Raw genomic sequence first — 27,192 nt, 5'->3', positions numbered from 1 at the left:
CATGTTTAATTTATGATGTACTGTTTTATTGGTAATTTCACATTAAAATTGGAACGAGTGCTCTTACCAGCAACATACACTAATCTAAAAGTTGTGTGGAATTTTCCACATTTGGCTCCAACTTTTAGATTAGTATATGTTGTTAGTAAGAGCACTTTTTGACATTTTTGGTATATGTCGTACTGCAGACCGATCTTTGTTGTACCTGTTGTTCCATCATTAAATGGCAATATATCTCTGCTCAAGTGGAGCAGAAGTAGTCAATATGACCTTGTGCACCATGTAGAGTTTAAGCTCAGATTTGCTGTTAGCCATCAGCAGATGAACTGGCCCTCCAAGGACTAGCTCATCATCCACAGCATGGGCACCGAGGCAGAGACACAACGAGATTGCTGATTGCTCTCAAAAGAGCTTTTGTCATTATGTGTTACGAATCAGATTGCAGAAATGTGCAGACTAATTGTACACTGACTAAGTGTTAGGACTTGTTATTTGTATGTTTTCTTATAATAGTCAGTGTTGTAGTTGCTGCTTTAGTGTTCTGTTCTGTTCAAACACTTTTTAAAATGGTCTGTGAAGTGTTAGTCATGATAAAGAAGTGCAAAACTCAAGTTCACTTGTTTTTGATAAACATTCTTTTTAATATTGTTTTGATGCTACTGAGAAATAATATATTCTCATATTCTAGCATTTATTTTTCATCATATATTTAGAATATATGTTATTATATACAGTATATTGTATATTATAACAAATTATTCACAATAAAAGTTAGTAATTATTTCCCCCCAAATATTGTAGGCACTAACTAAAAGTTGAACAGGTAACTATAGCAACAGCACTTTGCTTGGCAACTTTTAATTATAATCAGTATCATTAAAGGTGGCACATAGATATTGCACAAGTATGTATCACTTTATTATACATGTGTATATTAAATATGTTTAAAAGTCTTTCAGATGGTATTGTAACCTAAATTTTCCTTTTAATATTTACATTTAATCATTTAACAGATATAAAATTCCTTTAAACTAGTGAAAGTCGTTGCATAATTCATAAACCTTTCAAAAAAGCATGCACTGTCCAAACTAGCCAACTCTAGTTGTCTGAACAAACAGTTTCATATTGGAGCGTGTTGCTGGTTTGTTTGTGAGCTTCCAACATGCATTGCAGCATTAATAAATGATATCGATACTCTTATTTGCTGTCAGTTACGTATTCAGTAATTTGTTGTGTGATGATGTTAAGGGTTCATCTTCAGTTAATGATGTTTGTCACTGAGTTTGAGGTTTACATTTTAAAAGTTGAGGTCCATGTGCATCTTTAAAACTTATGCACAGAACATCTTTGATTTGCGAGGTGTTTTCTTCTTCAGAGTTTAAAGACCTTTAGAGTCATCAGATTTACTAATATCTTGCACCACTGCAAAACCTCTTTTGGTTTAAAAAAAAATAAAATCAGACGGCAAAGAATAAGATAATTTGGTATGATGAACTTCAATTCCAAGCACCATGTGAGAACGAAACCAGGCACTGCTCATCATCTGCACAATACCATCCCAGCAGTGAAGCATGGTGATTTTCAGCAGCAGGTACCTGATTCAGAGCGCTCAGAACCTCAGACTGTCCATTAAAGGTTCATCTTCCAACAGGACAATGACCCAAAGCACACAGCTAAGACAATGCTTGTATGGCTTATGGACACCTCTGTGAATGTCCTTGAGTGGCCCAGCCAGAGCTTGGATTTGCTGAACCCAATCAAACATCTCTAGAGAAACCGGAAAATGACCATCCACTGACAGTCCCCATCTAACCTGATACAGCTTGAGAAAATCCCCAAATGCAGATGTGCAAAGCTTGTTGCATTATACCCAAAAAGAATAAAAGCTGTAAACACAGCTGAAGTGCTGAGTTAAGGGTATGAATACTTATGCAACGTAATTATTTCAGTTTTTCCTGTTTTAATAAATTTTCAATGTTGTAAAGTTATCACAAATTGTTTGTTTGTTTGCTTTGTCATTATGATGTATCAAGTGTATGATGTGGCAAAAAGCAGTTTAATGTAACAAAATATGAAAGTGTTCATACCCCTTAATTTTTTCTCCCTCACAAGGCACTCAAAAATCAGTGAGGGAAAAACCCTCACACTATGTACGTTGTCTTTAATGATTGGCATAATTAAGAATTCACATTCATATGACATAGTCTGGACTTGATAAGATGTCCTCAATCAAAAAGTTGATTTAATTAGCATGTGGCTTTATCTGGGGTTAAACAGCAATGCATTATATGCATATTCAATTAGACGGATAAAAGTCCAGACCACACTATTAGGTTGCTGGTGGTAACTGTGCCGCAGGGCTCCGCCGGTCCTGCTTACATGTCAGGGATAATTCCCAGCAATGAACATCATGGTGAACTTTTGTCTTCTAAATCTCAAGACGTCTCCACCAGGACATATTAATATAATGGGCCATATTCGTTTAGCTAATCAGAGCATGTACGGACATTCGTTTGGAAAGGCAAATGGTGCTATTAAACGAAGCCTTGCATTCAGAATGAAATTAATCAAGGATTATTTTTTCTGCTCACTCATGAGATGCACAGGTTCTTTTTTTTTTTACTTTGATAAACTGCTGATAATGGCAGTTTTATGGTCAATTGAATTTTCAACAAACACAGTTGCCTGAAGTAATGTTTAAGGTGGCTAAAATGCAGACACAGTACATACTTTTTTTTTTTGCTTACTCAAATAAAAGAAATTAGTTTGGATGTTGTGCATTAATTTTTCATTACTGATGCAGATAATTCCACAAGATCATATTATGTTTCTGTAGAGTTTTCTTTGCTGGTATTGACAGAAAGTGAAAACAATCTCTGTATCGACATTCATCAAACTGTGAGGTCTGGAACCGCCTCTGGACTTTCTGTTCTCATCCTTATTTTGTGGAGATGACATTATCGTTGACATCCACCCTACACCATGCCAGTTTTTATGAGGTAGAACAGATTGATCCTTAAAGATGAAACCACACCAAATAAACTCTTTCTTGCAGTGTGAGATGGATTTATACTGCAGTATTTTGAAGTACTAGGTATTTTACTTAAGGGACGTTATTCACGTTTTACAATCTGGCCCAGAATGAAATAAATAATGCTTTTGTGATAGCAGGGCATCAGATATTATGAGATTTTCCACTTCATTTTGAGGTTGTCTGGATGGGGACCTAAAACACTTCTATCTTTTCTTACAAAGTGTTACCACACATAATTTCACAACAATGCCAAGACAAACATGGAGTTTGACAAGCAAGAAAGACTAGCTCTACTTGCTTTGTGTGATATATTTCACACCGAAAAGCGTAAGAGGAAGAGAAAGGTGAGATGCAGCTTCAATGAGAAGGCTGTAGTGTCATAAGCAGCATGAGTTATGTTTTACATTCAAGTAAACATTCAGAGTTCACATCGGTTGCACTATAAAGTATCGTTCATTATGTTTGTTGTATACATCTCACCCAGAAAGGTTAGTAAAAACTGTCTTTGTACATAATATTCTGTGTATGTGGTGACACTTTACAGTGTCCATTTTACACATGCAATGCGAAAAGGTAATTTACTTCAAAAATAACAGTTGTAGAAAAAATGTATTTATGAGACTCCATTTAATATTGTTGTGTTATTGTCAACTAAATTTTTTTTTTTTTTTTGTAAAAGAAAAAAAAAATCAGAAATTAAGTAAATAATGAATATTAGATCAAATTTGAAATAAAAAAACTGAAAATGTATAAAATATTCAAAATATGAATACATGCTATAGCAGTACATATACCTGTAAATAAATACTAAAATATTTAAATGCATTTTTTATGTAGGTAACAAATTCAATTATTTGGTACGGAAAGAAATAAATATGCATCATTTTTGGGTGCAGTAATTTGCATGAATGACACTATTAGAATTGATTATACGTAATACATAAAAGACAGCATGACTATAGATAATGCAGCAGCATATTTTACTAGTCTCAAAACTGTAACAACACTAAAGGTATTTAATTAATCCCATTACATATGTTAATGTGCTAATTTGTTCTAAAAATAAGTGTTTAAAAATAATTATTGGAAAAAGACTTTTAGATACACACACAATAACTAAATAAAACAATAAATAATAATGTGGAATTTATATTGAATCAGGTTTTACTCAAAAATTGCTAGCAAATTTCACAAATAATTACAAATGGAAAGCAACACGTTGAATTAAATGTGAAATTTTGAATCTGACCGACTGAAATCATTAATCATCTGAAAATCATATTTTACAGTGTATCAATAGAAGAGTTTACACCTGACTACTAGTTGAAATTTAAACAAAAATTCACAGGTTTCAGACGCAAATACAGATAATGCATACTTTAGTCTAAATCAGAAGACAACTTTTTCATTGCAGAAATAAATATTATGGATAGAGGGCTCTAATAATGAATTTGTTTCTTACAAACAGGCAGCTTTTCGCTATGCAAGATGGTAATTGATGGACTGGGGTTATTGTGTTGTTTTTTATCAGCTGTTTGGACTCTCATTCTGACGGCACCCATTCACTGAAGAGGATATATTGGTGAGCAAGTCATGTAAAGCTAAATTTCTCCAAATATGTTCTGATGAAGAAACAAACTCATCTACATCCTGGATGGCCGTAGGGTGAGTACATTTTCATAAAATTTTCATTTTTGGCTGAACTATTCCTTACATGCTTTTATGTAAAACACACTGTATATCCATTATGAAAACCACAGTGCACAGGTTTGAGAAAATACATGGCGATATGACAGCAAGCGTCAGCAAAAGCTCTCAAAACCCGAGTTAAGTGTGCTGTTGGCCAGTGTCATGTCAAAACGGTATGTTCAATTTGTTTAAAAACTGCAATAATAAGGCAGACAATGTGAGGGTCATGTGTCAAATGGTTTAAATGAATACGCTGGGCATGACAGAGTCAGGTGCAGAATATAAATGCTGTTACTGTTTATATAGGACTCAGGAGGTGAACGAACGGGCGAAACCTCATCTTGACCCGAAAAACAAAAGAAAATATCACATTGCCTTCAGGCTAGTCTATACTTGAACAATTAAAAATCAATAAATACAGAAGTTTGGCTTAAAGTTTTAACAAGATTGTCACACTCTAGATCATCAGTTTAGCAGATTTCCTACAGCGATACGGCATTGAAAAAGAGTTTAAACAAAGCACACTAAGATTGCGTGAGGTTTCCTCGCAGTGATGTAATGCTTTGAACCCACTGCAAGAGTGCCCTGAATAATTACACTGTCAAGTACCATTTTCACTCCTTTGCAATCTCGCCGCCTGTGACATTTCTGTGATAGACTCATGTGATAATTACCATTAAGACTATCAGGGAATGTGTTGCGTGTTATTAATTAGTATCATTGTTAGAAGGTTAACGTTATTGTCGAATACTAAATATCTCGTTCGTTGCATCAAACCGAGCGAATAATGCATTTGTGTGGCTGTCTACTTGTGTTGACTCACAGCATTTCATTGCTTTCCTATTAAAGAATTGTGTCTTTTGTTCTTCCAGAAAGCCAGGTAACAATGGAGGGCGAACATGAGTGAAGGAAAGGTGAATGAATCTCCTACTTGCATCTCTGAGAACAAGAAGAGACATATCAGTGCGAGGTTGAGTTTGAGTACAGTCACAGGGCTGACTTGTTTTGTTTGACAGTCTAATTTCTCCTCAGTCTACAGAAGTATACGCGTCTTGTCAGGAAGCAGCGGGAATAAAAGGTAGAGTGGATTCTTGTGTTAAACTGCACCTCTCGAACAGAATCAACAAAAAGATCTCTATTTTTTCATTTATACCCTCAGTCGGTAAGCGATTGCTGTCTAACAATCACCTGTTGTCTGTAAGCTTTACCTCTGCAGAGTCGCCATAATCTGTTTTTAATTGCAGGGGTGGGTGCCGTTATCCTCTTTGTAGTTCTTCTTAGCTTAATACGGCTCAGTCTTTATGTGAATCAAATGATGCTAAAGGCATCAGTGTCTTTCGGTAAGAGGATATTACTGCGCACATGATAACAAGATTGAGTTATGTTAACACTGTTTACTATAATCTACTTGCAAGTACAGTTATCTGGAGTGTCATCAACAAATATGATCTGAGCTGCAGCTGCTGATTCCCACAAATGACTCAAAAATAAGAATCAATTATAATTACCCATATGGCTCCACTGCTTTTGCACGCACAAAGAGTTTAATTGCATGTGGATTTGTTAATAAACAAATACACACGGCCCCTCTGGGTGACGACCACTGCTTTATCAGCATACTGCAGCACATTTTTGACTAAACACTGGAGGAGCTAAAAGCAAATATGCTGTAAAATCATGTTTTTCAGTATCTTACAAAAGAGAATGTACCTGTTGTGTTACTGAACACATTACTGACTGTTTTACTCATGTTAAGTTACATACTACAATCACTATGCATGTTACTTGGGAATCAAACCCATGATCTCTATACGTATATATATATATATATATATATATATATATATATATAAATATATATATATATATATGTGTGGTGACATATAATGTACAAGAAACCACTTTTAGACATAAAAAGTTGTCAACATTTGTTAACAACTCTAGTTCATAGAATCGTTCACCCAAAATTGAAAATGTATTGAAAATGTACTCATCCTCAATCCATCAAAGATGTAGATGAGTTTGTTTCTTCAAACAACGATGCTTGATCTGTGCATACTATGTATCTCCTGATGCAGACAATATGACTTTTTCACTGGAAAAAGCAATATATTGATAGAGGACTCTGTCATATTTTGGCCAGAAGCAATGGTTTAAACTTTCAGGCCCAGTTTCACAGACAGGGCTTAGACTAAGCCAGGATTAGGTCATAGTTCAATTAGGACATTTAAGTAATTTTTATTAACATGCCTTAGAAAAAAACATTACTGGTGTCCATCTTGAGACAAAACAAAGGCACTGATATGTTTTAAGACCAGTCAATGCAAGTTTATTTCAGTTGAAACAGCTCAGAATTACATTTGTAGTCTAGGACTAGGCTTAAGCCTTGTCTGTGAAACCGGGGGAAAATGTCTTAATGATGGATTTGATTCTTAGAAACACGCAACGTTTTACTTCATAAAATGTTAATTCATGGACTTGAGTGGTGTGGATAATTGTGGTGTTTTTTATCAGCTGTTTGGACTCTCATTCTGACGGCACCCATTCACTGCAGAGGATCCATTGGTGAGAAAGTCATGTAAAGCTACATTTCTCTAAATCTGTTCAGATTGAGAAACAAACTCATCTACATATTGGATGGCCTGAATGTGAGGCATGAAATGTGAAACATTTTTAGTACATTTATATTTTTGGGTGAACTGTTCCGTTAACATCAACTTTTGAAATGAACACTATTTATAAAGCATATTTTAATTTAAGTTGATGTTAATTTCAACATTTATTAACACATTTTTTTTTGTATTAAACGTTGTAGGCCTATTATTTATTGACTTATTTTCGCATTGATGTTATTTGTGAATAAAGCTTAATATTAACAGTTTGAATGTGTGAAGTTAGGAAGTTCTGATATAGCCTATATATTTTTTTTCTCAATATACCACGTCGAAACTGCGCGGCACCTATTTTAATAAATGTTGCGGTCTAGGTCTGAAGTGCTATGGCATGTCATGTCAATGCCTGAAAGACGCCCCTATTTTCTATTCTTAATGTTTTGCTGAGCAATTATTAATTATGCATGGACAGATGCTAAAAACAAATCCAAATGGATTTCCATCAAATGACGTTATAGTTTTAATCCATGCTGGTTCTGATTTGTTAGTGATACGGATAAAAGACTGAATATTGTTGCGTGTATGAATAGCAGATTTGAGGCCAGATGTAGGCTACTAAACAGGGCAAATTAGAAAATAATTTGAAAACAGCGCCGACAGGCGTGGAAATTTCTGCGAGTGATTTACTAACAATGAGCAAATAAAAGAATACAGATGCAACATTTCATTTACATATCGGCCAATGCAATATAGTGCAGCTCAAATTAGTGTAGTTGCAAATAAGCAAAGTCGATGCTCATCAGCAGCCGGAGATCTACTTACGACACAGGCGCAGCTCGTTACAAAACGCGTACATAAAATTAATACATGTGGAAAATATCCTCCCTTCTACCACACACTCTCTGTTCTCTGCTGTGCCTTCTCCTAGCAACAACAATTGCAGTCATTTCATGTGCAAAATAGTTTAAGACATGCTTTTTTTGTACGTTAAATACAAGTAATTTGAAGAGTGCAAGTGTTAGTAAATCACGTCACGTAATTCATTTAAATACTCTCCACCCATAAATTTTGCGTCTGAAAGGGAAACTCCTACAAATGCATATTCAATAAGGTCCACACCTTTTCAGCACTAATTCTTCACTGCGCATCTTTAGTAAATCCTGACAGTACTATTTTAACGCCAAAAGACGGTTTGTGCTGGCACAAGCTGTTAGTAAATCTGGCCCTTGGTCAATTTAGCAGCAAAGGTAATTTGACTGTGCTTTACAGGTTTCATATGTGAACGTGGCTAGCATCTATACACACTACACCAATCAGAGTGAACTTTAAGCCAGGTAGCAGTTTTTCCAATCCATGTTCACACCGAGGGAAATTTGATTTAGCCTGCGAGAGAGATTGATCCTATATTTGAGCTCGCCCTCCAACCCAAAGAGAAGAGATGTCTGATAGGTTTTCACTTCAAGGATACTTCCACTTCTTCAGGCCCAGGAATCTTGTTATTTCCAAGGTCCTCATGCTGCCCTAATTGGACCCAGTCATTGTCTTGTTAGATAGACATGGTCCAGCCTGATATTTTGGCTCTTCTGAGGGCCACTCATTTTTGCAATACCTCCTTGTTCTTCACAAGATGTCCACTTTGCAGGGAAAGGTTCATTATACTCTTGAGTATCATCGAGAGAAACCTTTGTCTGTAGTATCAAGGAATCCTTTGAGTGTATCCAGGGATCAAAGAACAAGGCATTTTAGCCAATTTTTGGAATCAGATTTTATTCGACAATACTTTTTAATATATTCTTGGTTTTAAATTCCTGTAATTTGAATTTAAATACCACACTTTTGTCCATAAAAAAAAAAACATGTAAGCCAGAGTCTGGCAGCAATCTTCTCAAATAGCATCTCTTTCTACAGTGAAGACATTGTGAAGCGAGTCAGTAATAATAGCAACCACACCTTCATCTTATCTCTTGCAATATCCTGTTGAGCAAATGTGATTGCATAATTGCCATTCTAAAATGCAATATTAGGAGGTTATTGAAATGAGCAACTCGGCTAACGTTTAATTGGTTTCACTTAGTTATCCAAATCTGATTCTTTGCATGTCTTTATAGACAGTTTTCTGTGAGTTTGTAAGCAAAGACAACACTGTCTGAAAACAAGGATCTTAGAGCAGTCAAAAGGCCACAGGGTTGAAAAGGAAACTGTCACTGTGGGAAAATGGAAACATTAGCAGCTTTCTCTGCATGCTACCGAACTATGGCATAGTTTCTTTTGTATTCTGTGCTTAAGGGTTGATATCACTTTCAGCTGTGTCTTGTTCGCCTACCTGTCACCCATGTGGTTTTTGTATTGTTGTGTGTTGCCATGGTGTTGCAGCATATAAACTCTATGCCTTTTTTTATGATGTTGGCACTGACGCTATAGTGGCTCAAAAACTGAAATGGCACAAATCTAAAATTCCAAATTTGTAAGACTTTTAAACTTTTTAAACATTTTTAAAATAAGATTTCGTGTCTGCAATGCAATAGCAGCTTTTCAATAATTGCTAAAAAGATTAGTTCATTAGTTTTAGTGCATTATAACGGGTTATTAAAAGGTATAATGCATTATAATTATTCATAATGTGCATTGCGATGCATTGTAATACATTATATATTGTCGTAAATAATTATAAGAGAACAGTGTAGCACAGTGTAACAATGAATTGATAAGTGTTATAATGTATTAACTGTGGTTCTAAATAATTAAATTATTCATTAGATTGCACAATGCATTATAAGGTGCACAAGGCATAATTAATGCATTTAAACTATTTTTATAATGCATTATACATAAAGGCTTTAAGTAATGGGTTAACAAATTAACATTAGTTAATGTAATGGACAAACTCGAGTTTAAAAATCAAACAATAGAACAGTCATATATTACACATTTCATATAGTATTTATTTCAACTTTTGTTTTGTTCATTTCTCATTTTAAAGTAGTTTAATTTGACTTACTAAACTAAAATAAAACTGAAAACTGAAATACTAGTTAATAAAACTATATAAAATATACAGTATAACATAAAAAAATACTAAAAAATTCCAAAAACACAATGAAATTATTAAAACTTTTGGTCACACTTTATTTTAAGGTCCAGTTCTCGCTATTAACAAACCATTAACTACATTTTTTGCCTCAATAAACTCCTAATTTGCTTCTTATTAATAGTTATTAAAGTAGTTGTTAAGTTTAGGTATTGGGTAGGATTAGGTATGTAGATTATGGTCATGCAAAATATGTGCTTTATAAGCACTAATAAGCAGCCAGTATGTTAAAAACAGGCATGATAATAAGCAACGAGTTAGTGAAAATTGGTCCCTATACTAAACTGCTACCAAACTTTCAAATTAAATTGAAAACTATTTCAAAATATGAATAAAATCTATAATAGTGTCTGAGTGAAACTAAAATAACACTGCTATAACCTTAAATACAAAGTTTTAATAATGGTAACACTTTATAATAACTGCACGCTATGAATCATTAGTTAAGCATTAGTAAATAGTCAATTCATCATTTATAAAGCATTGTTCCAAAATTAATAGGCATTAAGCAGTTTATAAATACAGCTATAAATGCCTTGTTCTTGAGCATATCTATAACGTTTAATGATTTTATTTTCATACTTTATTAATGATCAATTTATCATTTCTAAATTATGATGTTATTTACAAACCAGTTTTTTAGGAGTTGTCAGTGGTTCATAAGATAATTTAGAAAATGTAAGTAAATGATTAATAAACTATTTAAATGTACATTTATAAATCTTATTATGTAGATACATGATAATAATAATTGCTCAGCGTGTTAATAAATGATTTATTCATCTAAAGTGAGGACTATTTATACCTTATATAGCATTTACAAAGCTTTACAGGCTCATTTATCTCCCAAACAGAAAAGTTAATACAAACACAACACAGAGGGATACAGAACACATAAATATTTTTTTCAAGATGCAAAAAATGAAACTGTACAACTGTACACTTGATAAAAAATGAAAAATAAACCTGTGCAATTTCATAAAAAAATTATAATAATAAAAATAATTCAATGTACAGTTTCATTTTTATTGCATCTTGAAATATTTCTGACCTCTGTATCCCTCTGTGTTGTGTTTATTTTTAATTTTTTTCAGTTTGTAAGATAACTGAGCCTTTAAATCTCCTTTGTAATAGATATGCTTATAAATCAAGAACAAGGCATTTATAGCTGTATTTATAAAATGCTTACTAATGACTATTAATGTTGGAACGATTCTTTATAAAGGATGCACTGACTATTTACTAATGCTTACCTAATGATTTTTAGTGTGCGGTTATTATAAAGTGTTACCCACTTTTTTAATCCAAACCTGTTTAGCAGTGGCAGAGCTATCTTGTTCTAACTGCACTGCACACTTCCCATTTGATGATCCCTGACAAAATTATACAGTGACCTAAACAAAAATTATCTGCACAGTGTCAATTAAAAAAAAGACACCCATTTTGTCATCTTTCATTCACTCAGATTTAGTGATTCGGTCCATAGGCAAAATTCAGTCAATACGCAGAGCAACGAAAGTTCTTGCAAACTATGAAAACCAAACTGCTGGGTTAAAAGTACTATTTACTTGGTTTTTGTAAAAGCTCATCCAATTACAAGAAGGCCAGGAGCTTAATTACTGTCATGGAGGTCAATACTCTGCACATTGAACAAGACATATAAATGCATTTTTAATTCATTAAGGTAGAGTTAGGGACTTAAAAGTCAAGGAAATGATTTGTCCTATGCTATTCCCTTTAATTATAAAAGCAGGCTGCCTTTTAAACATTTATGTTGCCAGCACCATTGACAGGATCTTGTCAAACTGATTTGATTATACAAACAAAGCCTCTACACAGGCTAATAAATTACATAAACTGTTTAAAGAGCCCTTCAGATTTAAAAAAGTGAGTGGACAGGAGCAATTTTTATAAAAATACATATTAAAAATGTATCTTACCTTGCATGACATTGAGAGAATGAATCATATCTGTGATGGCCCATATTGGAAATGGACTTTATTTATAGCCTTTAAAGTTTCGTGATTTTTTTTTTTCCCTCTCCAAAAGCCCCTGAACTTTCTCATCTTTCTGTCAGAGCAAGATCAGCTTAATACATAACTTCTCAGCATTGCATTAAAAGTAATACACAATAACCAGTCACACAATTAATTGTTTATAAGAGTGACACAGCTGTCCATGGGAAGCCTTAAGAGCCATCTTTCATTATTCAGTCTCCGGCAGTAAACAATATAAGAGTATATTCAGTTGCAAATCATAATATGATGTTTATGTGACAGCATTTATAAGATTAAGCTTTGAATTTGAAACGTTTCTGTATATAGGCATTCCAGAATTTTGCACATCGGTATAATAGAGCTAATTTTCTGTATTACGTCAGCTAGAAATATCTGGCAGTGAACAAGTATTACATATTGCCACAGCTAACCCACAGGCTACTGGGTAAAAGAATAAATATGCACATTTAAAAAAGCTTTGGTTGACTTTCACTATCCTAGTGTAGCTCTTGGGGCAAGGCAAACTGCCAAAGCGCACTCGCCCTATGAGGTGTCACGCAGTTAAAAAAACAAGTAGTGCACAACAACGTTCACCACCTCCTACTAAGTGCACCACAAAAACTGCACGCGTGCCAGATATTGTACAAGGGGCATTATGCACCACGGACATTATGCCTTTTTATGATAAATAACCGCTCTTGAAGTACACTAGTTTTACCAGAGGATTAAAAAGCTTATTTTGTCTGTGGATGGGTATTCAAATTATTAAAGCAGATTACTGTTATTGTGAACACATTTACACTACATGCTGTGTGTTCTTTGAAATGATCATAACTAAATGATTGGCATATAGTGCAATGAATGATGGGAAAGTATTGTCAGTGATGGTTTGTACATGTCAGGTGAGTGATCTATTTATGTGTCATCCATGTATAGCTGATGCTTTTTCTCCAAAAATTTGCATTATATGTAAGTCCATTCTGTTGAAAGCGTTCTCACGGAATGCACCTGTATTTCCAAGCAATCGCAATGTTTCAGCCTATTTTTTTTTTCCTGGTCAATACATGATAACCCCATCCAGACAACAAGAACCAGCCAGGAGTGACTTAACTGCGATAAACAACATCACTTAACTTCATGTTGTCCAAGCAAGTATTCACTTTATCAAAAGTCTGGCATTATAAAATGGACTACGAGTCAATATATGCTGAAGTACTGTGTTATTTTTTTAACAATCCACTTTAGATGCGGTACAACAAATATAACTCTCAGCATCATCAAAGATGAGTCTTATCTACAAAGATGAAGAAAATAACTGTTCTATGAACCATTACAGGAAGTTCAACATTTGTATTCTGCTCCAAATGTGTGCAAAACATATCAAAGTGTTTTATTTTATAAAAACATCTTAAAATGTAGACAATAAAAGAATATACATCTGTAGATGGTTTATTTCTGCAGTAAGAAATGTGTAAAAATATCAAAGTTGGCTTGAGTATGCCGCTCAATGTGACATACAACGTGACAAAGATTTTGAATCGTGTTTTCATTGAATACAGTCTCAAGGATTGCTGGACCCTTCCACACGCACATTAGCAGAATATCATCTCCTCTTTTGAAACCGCAGAGACACAGTGGTTTGCTCACTGTTCTAACTCCAAGGTCAGCAAATACAATCGAACAAACAACAACCCCTGACCATTCAGTCTATTGCATTGAAGAAGTGAATGCATACATTCTTCACAGAAAACTTGTCAATGCAAAAACATCACGAAACACCACGGGCATTCTTATGAACACTGAGGATTGAAACAAATTACCTAGGAGTGATACAACACACAACAAACAATACCGTGGCCTTACAAAAAAAAAAAAAAAAAAATCTTCAGAAACAAGCAAATTTCCTGTAAGGTGAACTGGACATGACCAGGTGTGAAGGCTAGTTCGTTGAAGGCAAGCTGGAGCAGCTCTGGAATCTGAACAGCAAAACAGTGAACAAACAAACAAAAAAAGGACAACAAGAGAGGAGATTACACAAAGCTGAAAGTGGTTTCAGCCAAAAAAAAGGGATACCAGCACTACAGGTTTGTGAGTAACAAGGGAGAAGACTGCTAATGTTTCTCTGCCTTCCCACACAGATTGATTGACCTGGACCACCAAGGAAACCCAACAACCTCCTCGCCTGATCAACTGAGAAAATTCTCACTGATATCTTAAAACCACAGCCTAAACAAGGCCACAACCACCCATATATTGCCATGCATAAGTATTTGACCCCACCCTGAATCCCTCTTTAATTAAATATTTCTCTCATTGAATGGTTTCATGCCTAAACTCATCATTTACATAAAATAAAATCTGCAAACACATAACATACTTTTGAAATCAGTATTTAGGTTTAGTTATAGAACAACAACAACAAAAACGGTCACATTTTGAGGACCAATTCTGACTATTAGCTATATAAGGGAAACAGGTAAATTTAGCTAAAAGGGAATCATTTATGAATTTATAGGGAATTTGAACAGAATCACTGTTTTACGGCTGATCACTGAGCCGGCCAGCGATTCACTGAACGAGCCGTATAACATCAACTCTGCACTTCAATTGCATGGACCTGAACAACCATCAATCACTTATTTAACCCTCGCATTGAGTTTCTCAATGTGGCTAAAATTTATATTAAATGCATTAATTCAGCAAGAATCTGGAGTTTGTATTATTTGCTTTGCCTTTGTGTTAATGGATTCTCTTTTGTAGTTGTCTTTGCAGAAAGGGTGTTTTCCCAAGTTGCTGATAGGCTGGAAGTTCAGTAGTCATTGTTTTGATGTCTTGGGGAGCCAATGGTTGGGTGTTGGCTGAGGGTGCGGAGTAGTGGTCTGGTTGAAGTTGAGGCAGTCACACTTGAAGTGAACTCTGAGACACAAAACTTTCAACGGAAAGAAAAGAAAATGAAGTAAAACAATAAAAGGATGTAATGAGACTAGGAGGTTTTTCTTCTCATCGTGGTGTTAGCAGCTGGCGTGTAAGCCAGAGCACGCTCAAAGAGCGCTAAATGGCGTCAAAATGCGGTGGCAAAAGGCAAGAAAAGACAAAAGCAAAAAGAGAGCAAGAGAGGGTTTGATGGTGTCCTGAGTTTTTAAACTCAGCTTTTGGACACATCCCAAAATGGTGTGTTGACTAATTAGATACTGTCTTAGCTCGGGTTGTTGCTCTGTTTCTCCTCCCAGCTACAACTTTTGCCTCAACTCCCAATTTGCTGCTTAAGGTAGTTAGTAAGGTAGCTGTTAACTTTAGGTATTAATAAGGCATTACCATGTAATTTATAAGTACTAATAAACAGCCAATATGCTAAAACGCATGCTAAAAAGCAACTATTTAATAGTGAGCATTGGTCCCTAAACTAAAGTGTTGCCAAAAATACCAGCTACCCCATATTTGCGCAACATATTTTGCTGGAACGTACTTGCTGGAACTTGCATACTGAAGTAGACTTTACTGCAACAAGACCTGTTGAGTTAAAATTTCACCTATATGTAGTCTCTTTAAAGTGCTGCAATAAAGGAAACTCCAAAACAGTCAGAAACATCAGTATGGAAAAGGTTTCAAAGCCATTTCTGGTTTTTGGATTAAACAAGGCAACAACCATGCTGGATCATTCTCATCCATCCCTCTGGTGCCACTGATGAAGGTCTACTTTGTGTCATTTGGGGCAAATCGCAAAGGCCACTATAGCCCACAAGGAGTCATGAATATATATTGGTTGCAGACTTTGCAGAACAGTACCAAGAAGTCTTTTCAGTCAGAAAAAAAATAGATTTTCAAACTTTTTGGATGCTAAGGAGCCCCAAATATACAGTATGATCCCTCCTTTGTGAGGGCCCGCTTATTGAAATATAGAAAATTAATAGTCTTCTTGTCTTTCAATATACAAAAACAAATGTTAAAATATTATTTTGAAATATTTAGTAAAAACACAGATTTTTTTATTTAATTTCTTATTTTTATAGATGCAGATTTGTTTTAAGTGCTATGAAAAAAAATACGTTTTTTTACATTTACATTTAATCTCACTTGCCATTTTTTACTACTCTTTAGAAACCCAAATCAAATACAAACATGATCAAATTTGCTAAATTTAAGTGCCTTAACAAACAAAAATGTATAATTAAGTAAAACATTTTATAAGTATCTTATTTGACATTGCTAAAAATAGCCTTTTTCCCCATAAATCTGCCACAGTATCCTCAGTTTGAAAACCCTGACCACCATGTCTGTGATGGTTAATGGCTGACTCAATTAACCTTGACCAAAAAAATATTAAGAGGATGCAAAGATAAAGAAGTAAGGTGGTCTTGACTAGGACCTGATATTGTTTTTGTTTTTTGGAGTCAAAGATAATTTTACTTGCTTTACAACTAACTAAATTGGCACAAACCATGAGAAAGCCTAACACATATGAACCAACACACACATAGTATGCTCTTTATATATGGTGGTAAAACTGGTTTCCTTACTAATTGCAAATTTCCTGCATTTTGGTAGAGACTATACATGGCAGGTGAAGAGGTGGGATCCGTGACCATTCGAGCCCATCAGCTTGATGGTGCATGCATTGTCAAATTAATTTCAGGAAAATTTGTTCTCAGCTCACCCTGCATGACTTTGTCTTCTCTGAGTGCATGTACATGGTTGACAATCAGAGGAAAACTCAGTGAGATAATCAGAGATCAGTTCAGAGACCCCTAACCACTAGTTCTGGTGGTTGATGGATGTAATTGTCCATCCTCATCAAGACTTTGTAACGGCCTTGCAGGATGATGCAATCGTCCATTGTGAAAGCATCCAATATGAGTTCAGAAGGTGCAAGTTGAATTGCCTGAATAAGTGACATCCAGGGTTATAAGAAACATGTTACCTGGGTTTCCAGATCAGATGTAGCATAATAAAGCTGCGGGAAGAAGGTGGAAGCGGTCCAGTCTTTTTCTAGACCCACTGCAAATAGGCAGGTACATGCTTTCCAGGGGGTTACAGGTTATTACAGGTGCTCCATGCCCCTTAATTACTCTCCTGTACTCCCTAACCTGACAAGGAAAGAGCAGTCAAGAAAAATAGTTGAGCCTGTGAAAATGGAAGCTCTCATCACAGAGCCATTTTTACATATTGAAAGTATGACATTGCCTACTGAGGATGACGTCTCACCCTGTTAACACTGCAGCGGAAGGCAAGGGCTAAAGATAGGATGGCAAGCCCGGAGCTAGAGGGGCTTTGACCCCCACGGACGTCCCTGTGCACCCCAATCCCCCCCCCCCCCCCTCCCCGGGACCATGGGGGGCAGCCAGACTTTAGTTTAGCGTGTATAATAGTGTATAACTGATTGCTTTTAGATGGAAAAGCTGGCCATGACTCCTGGTCTAGGATCTGTTTTCTTTGTAATAATAACATAACAAAATAGATTTGGAAAGCAATTCAGTGTATCTTCTGCTTTGGAAAGCGTCAAATGATTTTACAATGCATTTTCACAGAGGGGAGCAAAGTAGCAATTCACTGACATGTTTGTTGATTTCTACAACGCAATGGCCAATCAGAGGTGTTTAGGTTGGAATCCACGCACTCACCGCTTTCAAGTTGAATTGTGTGGTCACATTCATTGTTTAAAACGGAACTTTGTTAGATCGTGATGAATGAGTTACAATGTTTAATAAATTTAAAGGGAGCGCTCTTTGCATGCTGTAAACGATAAGATATTGAGAATTTAAATAAAACTTGTATTTTTCATGTTGTAATTGTCATTTAATGTGTGCAATGTGTATATATATATATATATATATATATATATATATATATATATATATATAGCTTTTTCTGTCTGTATCACGGCTGTCAACTGATTAGATATTCAAATTAATTACAAGATATGCAGTTTACGGTATGTAGTTTAAAATACTGCCATGGTAGTAAAACTGCAGAATTTGTGTTGCATGACATTATCTTTCTTATATAAATCACACATAATAAACATGTGCTCTCTCTCTCTTTATTTACAGTTTACAATAAGGTAATTAATAGTTAACATGCATTAACTAACATTAACAATGAGCAATACATTTGTTACAATGTTTATTAATGTTAGTTGAGAAAAAAACAAACAAACAAAATAAGTTAATTGGTGCATTAGGTCCAATAAATATTAACAGATGCAACTTTTGTAAATGAACATTACTCTAACATTAATAAATGCTTTAACCTCTTAAGACCTGAGAAAAAAAAGTTTTAGGAAAAAAAAAAGAAAAGTTTTTTCAATGTCTTTACATTGCTTAGAGCTTTAAATATATATATATATATATATATATATATATATATATATATATATATATATATATATAATTTTTTTTTTTTTTTTTATTAAAAAATTATATTTCATTCATAAGTTATGCTTATGCTTAGGACATCGGAACTCAAATTATATATATATATATAAAAATACATGAATGAGCATGCATAGGCAAAAACAATTGATTTTTTAAATCACTGATACATTTTTAGTTTTCAAGATTTGTTTTTTTTTTTTTAAGCCAAACTTTGTTTAAAGAGGATTCTCAACTATGTTATAACAGAATGATTAGATATACCATATTTCTTTCTGCAAAATGTGTGTAAAATGGCCATAAACGGGCCATACAAATTCTCATTATATGCAATGTATCTAACTAAATCTAATTAGCATATTAATGTGTTTTTGGGGCAACATGTAATGAAAATTATAATGGGAGTAATAATTGACACAATTTTCATAATAATATATAAAATGTACATAGAATATTGAAATATAATTTATTTCCCAATTCATTTATGTCTCCCAAAATGCGTAATAAACATGCTTTTAGTCCCGGTGTCCTCATGAGGACATGTATGAAATCAATGTACTGTTTCGCAACAGAAAGTCATATTTTGATTTGAAACCTCATAACATTTTCCTGAGATGTTGATTTATGACACAAAATTTAAAAAAAATAGACATATTTAAATGATAATTACAAAATAGTATCATATTTCCAAAAGAGTGTCACTAAATTAATTTCAGACATTTTTGAAGACCAAGGAGAGGGAGTGGTCATGGTGAAACATTTGGTATCTCTGAAAAGCCCTAAATGTGCTCTGTACAGGACATCCAGACGTAAAACTGTGGCATGTATAGTCTCAGAGAAATTCACAAACATATAATGTCCTCATATGAGGCCGCAGGGTCTTAAGAGGATAAAATTATTTTCTGCTAAAACTGAAAAATGTCAAACATGTTATTTGATGTTAAATAATTGTTTTATTATTTCGTAATATATTAATAGTCCGTCTGAACTATGTCTGAACATAAATGAGTCAAGGATACACAGATACCACAGAACATATTGAATGGCAGTAGAGGCCAATCCATTTACAATTACAGTGCATTGTCCACTGTATAATGCTGACCCCGTTGTACAGTTGAAGTGTCAAGAAACAGCATCTTCTGGAGAAAAGATGATGAATGATATTCATCTCTGTGTTCAGTGCATCAAACAGTGTGTTCAGACTCTAAAGCGTCAGTACCAAATTACCTTTGGGGCACAGGCTTTTCTGGTGTCGTTGACTGGCAATGAGGGCATTTTAGCACTTTGTGTCTCCAAGGCCGCTGGAAAGAAGTATAATTGAGAAATCAGCAGGCCCCTTCACTTCCCACAAAGTCATTCGCTTACATACTGCGTTCCCACCCCAATCACCAGCTTAACAGCTTAGCTGTATTTGTACTTGAAGATTGTATGTCTGGTGGTACCCTCTTCTTATCCTGGCAGGGGCTGCTTGGGAAAGTGGCAAACTTTCAGTCTGGCAGGAAGAGAGTATTGATTTATTTGTGCTATTATTTTGTCTTTGATGGCGAATGAATACAGATGTTATGCTAGAGGACTATTTTGGAGTGTAATCTTGAAGAGGACAGTCAGCCTGTACTTTTGCCTATTTCTCTGTTCACATACTGTTAGACACAAGACGAGTGATTTCTGAGTCTCAAATCTTGTCAAATTTTTCTTTCCGTAACAATTTTTTCTCCACTTCTTTTCCTTGATGGACAAGAAAGGGGATTGATTTTCACATCTCTGCCTGGCTGATGAGAGCATCTTAGAGATGATTAAAAACAAGAGTAGGACAGCAAATTAAGGATGTCCATTTATTACTGCGCTACGGTTTTGTGCGACATTCAGTGCGCAGATTATACAAAGATATTCATGGAGGTCGATGTTTGTAAAGAAATTTCTATATAGGAACAAAACGTCTTCAAGAAAGCCACCTCTTCAGGTGAACAGTTTGTCTCTTTGAATATCCATTTACTACAAGGTGGAAATACCAGACCTGGCTAACTCGTTATCCAACTTCTGTGGTTACTTAAGCATTTCATATCGCAGTGGAAGAGTATATACACTCATATATAGAAAAGAATATGTAATTTTCAATAGTGAGAGGGATTTTAGAGATTGTCTTAACACTTTACTTAATCTTTTTTAATGTTAGTCAATAAAAATAGTTCATGTTAGCTCAGGTCCATTAAATAATATTAACTTATACATCTTTTTATTTTAATAATGCATTAATAAATGATAAATGTTGAAATTAATGTAGGATTAATAAATGCTGTAGTATTTTTCAATGTTAGTTCTTGATAACTAATTTAGTTAACTAACATCATGTAACAAATGGAATCTTATTGTAAAGTGTTACCAAGATTTTAAAAATATATATTGGGATATTTAACTGTGCACTCTTGCTTTTGCTGTTGCAACATTTAGATTGTTTGTTGTCCTGTAATGCTCACATAAAATTTGTCTTTTAAAACACTAATGATTTAAAATCACTGTAAAATGTAATCTTTAGCAGAACTCAAAATGAATATCTATTTTTATACTGTACATTTAAAATGTTGTGATGCCTGAATTCACTTATAGCATTTAAACTGTTGATTTTAGTTTATAATGCAGTATAGAATTTGAACAAACTACTGCCAATTTTTTTAATTTCATAAAACACCATTTAGTATGTTTTTAACCCTTTTGGTTTACGGTGACACAGAAAGTGTCCTCATAAACCATGTTTACGTTGTAGTACCCATGTCATTATACACATTTGTGTCCTCATAAACCATAACATACACAAAGTAAAATGAAAATGAGCTCTAAATGTCTTTAATTTGTGGTCTCCCGCTTTGTACTGTTTGTCGAATAGTTTATTTAGAAACTATTTTTAAAACTAGATCTGATTCAAAACACAGAAAACTGAAGCTGTTGTATGTTAGTGGTCTTGTGGTTAAGTATCTAACAGGTTCACTGTCTAATAGGGGTGACCTAGGAACTGGTGAGTTTTGGAGATCTTATTCTAGCAGCATTGTGCTCTTGAGCGAGGAACTTAACCTCATGTTGCTCCAGGGGATTGTCCGTGCAATTACACAGCACTAAATCACTTGGGATGAAAAAGCTTGGACTAAAATGCCAAGTGCTGACTAACTGATGTGGATTAATTTACCTAATGAAAAACAAGACCATCAACGTGATATTTATCGCACAAACTAGGTCTTTACATGAGTCAGCAGGTATCAATTCATATCTCGTTTCAGCATTCTGCATATGAAACGTTTACTGTATTGCTGGATACTTGAAATGCAGGTGCAAATGAAGATCAAATAAAAGTCATTTCAATGACACAAGCCCCACGTAAGCAAATGGAGTCTGGCAGGCTTCCATGATGTGTCGCTTCAGTCCCCTCGCAGGCGATCTCAGTTAATCAACCTCAGCTGGGGGTGCTTCATTAGTGACTTCAATATCATGCCTTCAAACTTGTAAATTGCTGTGTTTTTAAAGTTAACCCCCTCTTGGTTGAGCTGAAACAACTGGGCGGTTGTGTAGACCCGTATAGCTGCTCTTCACTGAGTGCTGTTAGTTTTAATACAAATAACGTAAAATATGAACATACAGTATGATCTGACTGCCATATGTTCAAGATCTGAACATGTGCATAAAAAACAAAAAGCGTAAATGTAAGAGACCCAGTATTATTTATCATATTGCGGTTTTTAAAGTGATTGAATTGATCTCCAATTGCCATATTTTCCACTGAAATAAAATAAAAATAATGGGTTATAGTTTATTTACAGATATTCTTGATTTAAATATGCGATTTAGATAAATTATTAGATTAAGATTTTTAAATGGTCTTTCTGAGAGTAACTAACAAGTTATTAAATGTGACAACAATCAACATCAGTGTAAGTAAAATTGGCAAATGGATAAACAATGCAACCTTATTAATCATGCTGAGAAAAGGACAAATGGGACAAATGATGCGTTAAAGTCATGTCAGTCAGCTCGTATTCATGAGTTGGACTCACATGAACTGTAAAGTGATATTCCCGAGTGGGAAACTCTTTCTTTAAGCCCCAAATGTTTGACTTGGGGTGTCAGTATGAATGGTATAATCCAACTCCAATGTGAAATGTTTTTGTTTTTTTTGGAGCAGGTTGTATGTACAAAATATGACATTGTACGAATATGACAATATACATACATATATATATATAAACATTTACCTTTTTTTCCCCTTTTTTGTGTATTCTTTGATGTAATGGCATTATTTTTTAAATTAATTTATTGTTTATTTATTCATTTAGTTTTTTTGTACCACATATGTACAACATATGATATTGTACGAATATGACAGAATATATGAAGTTAATTTGCAAAAACAGATAACTCTTTTAAATTTGAACAATTCTCAGAAATCTGTTTTTTTTCTTTGTGCATACCAATTAATCTAAAACAAACTACAGTTGGGTTATTTTGACTGGTTTAAAAATAGCTGAAAAACAGCTACATAACTAACACAACATCATAAAAAAACATGTTTTTTGAAAATTTAAAAAAATTGAGTTATCTGTTTTTGCAAATAAACAAATATATATATACACACATATAGTATATATATACTATATATATATACATATATATATACACACGTCTTAAAGGTGCCATAGAATGAAAAACTGTCTTTTCCTTGGCATAGTTAAATAATAACAGTTCTGGAAATGACATACAGTGAGCCTCAAACACCATAGTTTCCTCCATCTTATGTAAATCTTGTGAATAAGAAAAGATCACTGAAAAACAGGCGAATCAGAACATAACACCGACTGTGACGCAACAGTCGGGATCACTACGCCCCCGACATTTGCATAAACCCGCCCTTGTTCTAGGCCAGAAGCCAGCTGAACTATCAGAAGTACTGCAGGTATTGCAAATAAACAAGCGTGGACAACAGCGAAAATGGCAGATCATGGAAATAAATGTAATAAATAAATATTGATGATGCAGGCATGGAAATAAATGTTATGCTCCAGGCTGTGCAGGGTAGGTGAAGTGCAGGGATGGGTTGGTGTCTTTATTCAGAAAGGCACGGAAAATAACACGTTCTACTATAATAACGCGAGCCACTAAAGGGACATGGTTACAGCTTGCTAGCTGTAGCCTGTTACACTGCAGCACATACGATTTCACTTACCACATAAACAGAGTAAGGAGAGATGAGGATGATGGCGAATGATTTACAGATCCTGAGCACTACTGACAAGCATCTGATCTAGTAAAATGTGTGGTAAGTCTGCTGCTCCATCGTATAAACTAATTAAAGAGTTTTGTGATTGCGAATCTCGAAAGTGAACTATAACGCGATCGACTGATCGTTCAAAAGCAGTATCAATGCATCACGTATTAATAATGACTCTCTGATGCCCGCATTTTATATTCAGTACAATTACCCGACGATACCACTGCGAGATAAAGTATTTAAATATATATTTTCCTCCCTGTGTTTCCTTCTTGCTGTGAGTTACTGAAATGAGCTGCACTGTGAAACAGCCAATCAGAGCAGAGCTCATTATTATTCATGACCCTGCCACATAAGCCAATAACAGACTGTTTCATTCTAGGGAGAAATCCTAGGGTTGTAAATGGACATGTAAAATCGTTTCAGTCAAGCCCAGGATGCTGAGTGTGGATTGTAAGGAAAAAGCAGAAATGAAGTCTGACAGCTGACTGGCAATTCCAAAGACCCACAGAGAAAGAAAGAGGTGCAGTGGAAGATGTAGAGATAGGGCGCAGGATAGCAGGGTTACCTAGCCTTCTGCATGTGTTTTTAGAGTGAGGTTGAGAGAGAACCGGAATGGTTTGGAAACACATGATAGACGTGGAAGGATAGAGGATAGGAACGTGTGAGGGAAGATAAAAACGATACTTACGTGTGTGTGCGGTGTCATTGCTCAGTCAAAGTCGCGTAAGAAAAAGTTGTCGATCTTTACACTCGTTGGTCTTCACACAAGGAGCCTGAGCACGACAGCTGAACGCTTCCATCAGCGCTCGGACATCAAATAAATACAGTCTACGAAACTAGAGTGAAAACAGCTGTGGCCGGCTTCTGATCAGCCCAGCCAATAAGGTTAAATGACTGATAATAGTTCAAGACGAAACTAACACTTAGCACAATCACACAGGCTCGTTCTCAGCGGAGGCGCAAATTATTCTAATTACCAGTCAGTGCAATCAAACATAAAAACGTCAACGAAAATGTAGAGTAGAAATAGGTAGGAAACGAACTAGAACGTCTTCCTAGCAGCAAGTAAATAATTTAAAGAACAGAACTGCGACCAAGTATTCAAAACACTTACGCGAGCTGCCGTCCACCTCTTCTGGTGACTAATCGGCTTTCCCGGCATATATATATATATATATATATATATATATCTCTGTAACAGGGCGAACAAGACGTGAGAAGTGCAGATCCATTGATCCAAGATACACAGGTGGGAATCAGGAAACAAGGCAACACGAAATGACAAGACTAACTGGAACTGGAAACTAGACTCAGTAAAGCAGCTATCACTAGGTGAGTGTTAAACGCAGAACAATACTACAGACTAAACAGAATGGCTCCGTAAGGCCGCTAACACTAGGAGAGTGCTAAACACTAGAACAATACTCAGCGATCTGAAAGAAGATGTCCAGGCTTCGGCCTGTCGTACCCAGCATGCTTTCCATGTCTTCGTGCCATCGTCCTCCCCGTGTTTGCTCCTGTAGAGTGAATACCCTCAATCTTCGATCACTGAGTCGGACAACGCAGTTTCAGGAAGATTCATCGGTATATAAGGTGGCTTTGATCAGTGCGCGCTCTCTGGTAAACAAAACTTTTTTATTAAATGACTTTTTTACTTCACATGCTTTGGAGATACTATGTATCACGGAAACCTGGATTAAACCTGGATACACAAGTGCTTTCACTGAGCTGGTGCCATAGGGCTGTAATTTTTTTAATTCCCCTTATAGTTATCCGGCCGTGGGGGAGGATTGGCGACAGTTTTTAAAGACACTTACATCTGCCGCTGTATATCAACTGGGATTCGCAGTAGTTTTGAAATTCAGTTGTTTCTACTCTTTTTTTGATAACCCAGTAGTTTTTGTTATTATTTATTGGCCACCTCATGTAAATAAGGATTTCCTCAGTGAATTCGCCGAGATCTTGGGGGGAATTGTCACCAATTATGATAGAATCCTGATCATTGGGGACTTTAACATTCATGTCTGCTGTGACTCCAAGCCACTTTCAAAATAATTTCTTAGTCTACTAGACACTTTAGATTTTTTGCAATGGGTTTCTGGACCAACTCATCTTCAGGGCCATACTCTGGACTTAATTTTATCCCGGTTAACAGTTTTTGACATTAATATTGATGATGCAGGTTTGTCTGATCATATGCCTATATTGTTTTCTATGCCATTGGATGGGAAAACTCAGAGACATTCCCAGCTTCCACGTTGGACTCGTACCATCACTGACCGTTCAGGTGAATAATTTTCCTCCATGTATGTGCATTTAAATGCTAATCAGGATATGATTTCTTCTACATATCACTTGGAGGCTGATGAACATCTAAGTCTGTTTAATGCTACCTGTTCTAATATTTTAAACTCTGTTGCACCACTAAAAGTTAAAAAACATAAACAAAATTCAGTACTTTGGCAAAATGACTACTCGTTCTCTCAGACAGACCTGTAGAAGGGCTGAACGTAAATGGAAAAAAGATAAACTACAAGTGTCATATGAAATTTCAAGAGACTTTCTTTCTGCCTATCAGCGGGCTGTAAAGGCTGCAAAATGTAGTTATCTCTCTGAGTTAATTTTAAGAAATAGCCATAAGCCAAATATCCTTTTTTCCACGGTTGAATCTGTTCTTCGCCCAAATGTTAATCTGTTTCCTGAGACATCGGTTTCTCTTTGTGAGGACTTTGCAAGACATTTTAATGATAAGATTTCCCAAATTACATCTTTGATGCCTCTGTTGGCATATAAAATGCCAGATATTCCAATCACCGCTTCCACTTGGTCTGTCTTTGAGCCTGTATACTTGAATACTCTAATTGAGATTGTCTACTCTAAAAATTTACTATGTGTCCTCAGGCTGTTATTCCTTCACGTTTCCTTGGACAGATTATTGAGACTGTTGGCCCCGATCTGTTGTCTATTATTAACAAATGTCTTTATACTTTATACACGGTGCGGCCTCATCTAAAAAAAAACAAGTTTGGGTCACACATTACTAGCTATTTTTCGTCCTATTTCAAACTTGACTTTTCTTTCCAAACTTTTGGAGAAAGTGGTTCTAAATCAACTTCAGTCTTATTTTACTATCAATTCAATCTCTGAAAA

This window comes from Barbus barbus, assembly GCF_936440315.1.
Source record: "Barbus barbus genome assembly, chromosome: 17".
NCBI classification, from domain to species: Eukaryota; Metazoa; Chordata; class Actinopteri; order Cypriniformes; family Cyprinidae; genus Barbus; species Barbus barbus.
Note: the sequence above shows the minus strand (reverse complement) of the source record.